Consider the following 5724-nt stretch of genomic DNA (forward strand, 5'->3'; position numbering starts at 1 on the left):
AAAAAACTATGCATTACTTTAATTTTACTTCATTATCTGCTACTTTATTGCTCTAATATAAAATTTGTAACTATGAAATGTGAAGTTTAATGTGACAAAATTTCTCAAAAGTTGATGAAAAAGGGGCCTTACGGGTAATAAAAGTCTTCGGTGTTTTGGGTGGTAAGGTAGGTCAGGGGTCACAGAGGTGTAACGGGGAAGAAGTAACTGTGATGTATGGTGATTTTGTTGCTGCATAAATATGTCGTTATGTTTGACTCTGGTTTTCCTTTGACTGCACTAACTCCTGGATTATTATTTTGTCTCTTCCCACAGTTTGTGGTGTCTAAGTGAAAGCTCTACTGTCAATGATTCTCCGAATTGTTGTTTTTAGTAGTGGAAAACCAAACAGCACCGCACTCCATCTCCAGGCCTGGATGATGTCACCATTTCCCACCCAGATCCCAGCTAAGGGATTTTTCACAGGTGGGTGAGCGGTGGGGGCAAGAGTTTGCATACGTGCTAATCAGTGACACTTTATGAAGGCCGTTTAGCAACAGGGAGCGTTTTTTGACCACCCTCCTCCACCTTACGCTGTAAATGCTCACCAGACCGTGCTCCACCAGAGCTGGGCATGAATACAGGGTTATTTGACTATGAACAGTTGCCTCATTGAGGTCCTATTGACACTTTTATTTCAACTGATCAGGCATTTAAGAAAGAGGTGTTTCCATCAGCCAGACTGGTGCCTGTGGTCTCAGGGGTTTAAGTAATTCTTGTGTAATTAGAGCAATTTTGGGGTTTTAAAAATCACTTTATCTCTTCCATAAGCACATCCATTATTTAATCATGTTTATGCACGTCTTCCTGTCCAGAATAGAGCTTAACTTTCTATTTTTGGATGTGGGACTAACTGTGTTTGCTGAAAAAGGTTTCCATTAGAGCTGCCTTCTTTTATGCTTTTATGCTTTGAAATGAGCAAAAAGATTCAAAGCATATGCAATTTCAATTTTGGAATCTCCTTTTATGCTATGTTTCAAGGACACTTATTTTTAGAGAAGGGACAAAACTAGGAAAATAGAAATATATTCTCGGGGAATACAGTATTTGATCAGTTTGGATGCACGGTAATCTGATCATACGATGCATTAGAGCATAAATGTGCCCAATTATGGAAAAAGATAAAACCAGAAGTTGCACCTCCATCTTTGCTTCACTTGGTGTCACCCCGCGGTCGGGTCTCGGAACTGGAAAACGTTTGTTGCACAGAAGGGAAAATGGACGCACAACAACAGTATTCAGGTTATGATCAACCTCCTTTACACTGACCTGTCCTAGTATTATCAAACTAAAATCGAGATGTTTAGTCACAATGCCCAAATATACATATGGAGTAAAAATATGACTTATAAATCTTATTACACCACTCCAACTGAAAAAAGCAGGACTTTGACAGTATGTTGGAGAAGGGTTTTCCTGCAGGAGGGACTGGTGCGCTTAAAAAAACAGACATCATGGTGATGAAATAACGAGAAAGTACTAAAGCAACATGATAAAACTTCAGCCAGTAACCTCTGGGTCCTTATGAACAACTGTCACAAATTTGACTAAAATCCCCACTCAAAAAAAATTGTTATAAAGTCGCTTAAGGACAATAAAGTTGATGCTTAGGAATTGTCATCACCTTTATCTATGTCCAATAGAAAATGATCTGGCTTCATCTGCATTACTCCTCAGACAAAAAAAAACAACAGCCCTATTTCTTTTGTCTTCGTCTACTCAGGCCAGAAAAGTGAGCTGCTTAAAAGAAATTGTCAACACTTTGACCTCAGCCAATGCATGTCTTTGTTTTTTTTTCTCAGCATTATATATTTGCACTTGTTTATTTGTGCCAAGAAAAAGGTAAAACACAGAGGGAGAGAGGAAGGAGGGAAAAAGCTCCATCGTTGGACGTTCCCTCAAATCTCTAGCTATGCTTTTTGTCTTCCAGATCACATCTCAAAGGACATCCAGGTCTCATTTACTTAACTTTACTGGCTTTTATGTCGGCTGAAAATGTCCCGATGGTATTTTGCAGCATACCGACTGCAAGAAAAACCAAATGTGGTCTTCTGAGAACAGATTGCTTTCAGTCATGATGTTTCACTTCCCTTTGTTTCTATGGGAGACGTTGTTGGTTTAAATTACCGTGGCTACATATTTCTGAATAAAAGAAGCACTTTGATGGAACACAAAGAAGGAAGAAAGGGGAGGGGGGGAAATTACACACTCGTATAATAAATTGACAGCTAAATCAGTTAATAGCCGTGAAACACAATACAGCTGTGAAATGAAACTCCTGGAAATACTAACATTAGGACAATCTTTATTTGTGACAATCAGACTGGCAACAATAGACCTCTATTGTGCCTCAAAGCAAGCTTCTGGTTTGTACACAAAGAAAAGCTTTTTTCAATGTGCCTACTGTCAATTTAAGCAGATGTATGTGCGTGAGAGTAACGAGTCCACTGACAAATCAATATCCAGTTCGTCCGTGTTGTATCTGTCACTAAACACCATTCATTTCCTTTAATTGGCTATCTGCTGGTGGCGCTGACATTCAAAAGGTCAGACCCCAACCAGCGGATGAACCCGGGAGTCGTCGAGCAAACTGGAACACGGCTTCCTGAATGTTCTCCCTCTTCACCTCCTCCGGAGCAGAGCATGGTGTGCTCTTAATGCGCAGCTGAACCCGACCAGGCGCTCTAACACAAAAAGGTTTATGAAGCCCACAGAGAAAGCTTTCAGCACCTCCGCACAGAGTAAGTGAAGAACACGCCAAGGGAGGCACACAGGTGAAGCCGATGCACGCACGTACAAGTGTTGAGGGATAAATTATCTAAAGCATACGTGCCCAAGCACAAGAAAATATTATGCTCTTAAGGCTTATAAAACTAAGCAGTTTTTGTGCAGCTCTCTGGTTACTAAATGACATCAATCAGGAAATGGGACATTTGAATGTTCAAGCTAGAAATGTTTGGCAACGACCTTCGAGTTTGGGGAATTTACTCTATGTATTAAACTACTGTGTCCAGGACTTTTATTTGAAGAATGTTTATTACTTTATACATGACAGGACCTTCGTGTTAAACTGAACATAGAAATATATATCTTAACTTCCACCTCCAAAGCTGCCTCAATCCTAGCATAAATCACAAGCGTCTCAGATCTGGCTTAAAAGATTAAAAGAAAGCCCCCCTTCTAAAGCAAAGAATTTGTTCAAACTTAAGAAGCAGAGTATGACATCTCTATAAAGAAATGCAAGTTGAACCCCCACCCCAGTCTCAAGAAGTATTGTAGCTTCTAATTTATGGTTATTTTCCATTGGCGCCCACTCGACTCAAGTTGACTCTCATATTAATTTTCAATTGAGTACCCCTTTCTTTTGTGCTGGGCTGTCATAGCAAGGTGGCCGAAAAGTAACGTCAGAGGATTTGTTTGTCAAACCTTAACTTAAAAAACGCTCATGCATTGCTGTGAGTTTTTAAAAATGCCATGTTTGATTCCAGTTACGGAGTAACTCTTGTAACTCAACCAGTCATGCCAGACCCTAGTCAATCAGTGAAGGGCGGCCTTCTGATGTCGCACTCTCAGCTTGATTTGGATTGCTTGGAACCTTGATTACTAAAAAAAAGGACCTGGTACCAAATACCAGTCACAATTGGAAAAAAAACCTAAAACCGAGTACAGTCAAGCTGGTGTAAAAAATAATGTAAAAAGTGGATATGCTAACTTCTGGGACAACCAATATTTAGCTTCACCCATCAACCCTGTCCATGTCTGAGGTGACTCTTTCAGAGTGGGGTGGATGGGTTCAGGATGAAACGTGGTGTTAGTTTGTTCCTACCAAGTGTTTCACGGAAGATCAAGTCACACCGGATCTGTTTTGGCATCCGATCTGACAGAAAATCTTGATGGATGATGTACCCAGCAATTTCAACACATTCAAGAAACTTGCTGCGACTGTGTCTCAGGCTATTCCAGCACCGCACACCTGAGGTCTATTTTAGTTGGTAAAAAAAAAAAAAAAAACCTGCAAGAAAAAGCAGCGTAGTTAGCCAATGATCTCACTAAGTCTGGAGGTTCATAGAGGTACTGTCATGTCGGAGCCTGTATGTCAGAAAGAAATTACATTACAAAGATGCTCAAATATAGAACAGTGGCAGCTAAACTTCTTCTTATTACTATTGTGAGTTCCTTTAAATCAGCTAAACACTCACCTGTTCCGAACTACCTTTGATTAGTACTAAGTGGAAAACTGATCAACATATTTGATGTGTACTTGCTTGATGATGGCATTAAATAAAATGTAATCGTTGATGCTCGTTTCATAACTGATTATGTTTTCATGATATAAAGCACTTTGAGCTACCTTGTTGCTGAAATGTGCTGTACAGATATACTTGACTTTACTTGTCTCCCATGTAGCCCCAGTCCTAACATAAACCGCACGATGAAGGCGTCTCGGGACTTGCTTGAAACTTGTTTGATCAAAAGAAAAATACTATTTTATTAATTTATTTGAATAACATACTTATTTCAATAGCTTTTATCTCAAATGTGACTGAGAAGGGGGAAAGCTAGAAAATAAAGAAGGTGCATGAGTAAATGAGAAGGTGAATCTTCGCCCTTGCCTCAAATCATTAGCACCCTTGCAGTACTCTCCAGTATTTAGTATGATCTTGCCAAAGTCACGTTTCATTGACAGGATGATGTGTTCAGGCTCCTTTTTTTGACAGCTTTTCCTCCCAAATTCAATATTCCAATTTAAGAATGGCGAGCATCATATACATGTAAAAATAACTGTGGGTTTGGCTCGTTGAATCCTTATAGGGCTATATGACAACAATCCCCACCAAAATATTCCCTAATATCTTCTCTCATTTAGTGAAGCCTTTCTCTCTGGTGTAAAAGCTCCAGGGCATTAAATTGAAAACCCACGCTTGCAGAATTGACATGTTTAGTCCATACAAAAGAACAGTCAGTGATGTAATAGCCACACCGAGTTGTATGAGAGGTGGGCGTATAATAAACGAGTTGTTGAAGACATAAAGCCTCAGACCTGGTGTTTAGATTTATGCCTTGATATTAGGTTGGATATGGTGCTTTTCAAGTTTGACAGATGGCCTGCTGGGGAGACATGCATCATGAGAGGCAAGCTGCTCCAATCATTGTGTGATGTGTGTGTTTTGTCACTCCAAACTTTTATCGTAGTACATACACGGACGTACGGATGGTCAGTTCATGCATGTCAGTGGTGAGCAGCCATTCCCAGTAGAGTGCAGCTGCTGTGCAGCCATCAAGCAAACCTGGCTGCTCTGAAGGAGGCCTGGTTTGATTTTCCTCCAGTGTACCCAGAGAGTTTACTTTTTGGTAGAAGTTAACATGTGAACACAAAAAGCTACAAAAAAGATAATCAACTTAAAAAAACATGGGTTTACAATTTTAGGGAGAAATACCCTCAAACAATAAATCCAAAATCAAGAGCAGTCTTGGTTAGCCTGTGCAAAATTTCTACGTAACACTTTTTCTCTCTCTCCCTCTGTTTCCCACTGATTCTCCCCCCACTCTGTCTTCATGTGAGGCCGTTCCAAGCTGGAAGGTTCTCTCAGTGTTACATAAAATCCAACTTGAGCAGCTGTAGGGTCAAAAAAAAAGGGGGGGGGGGGGGGGGGGGGGGAAAAAAAGGGGGGGAAAAAAAGGAAA

This window comes from Poecilia latipinna, unplaced genomic scaffold (assembly GCF_001443285.1).
Source record: "Poecilia latipinna isolate Pla-1442-1.1 unplaced genomic scaffold, P_latipinna-1.0 Scaffold141, whole genome shotgun sequence".
NCBI lineage: Eukaryota > Metazoa > Chordata > Actinopteri > Cyprinodontiformes > Poeciliidae > Poecilia > Poecilia latipinna.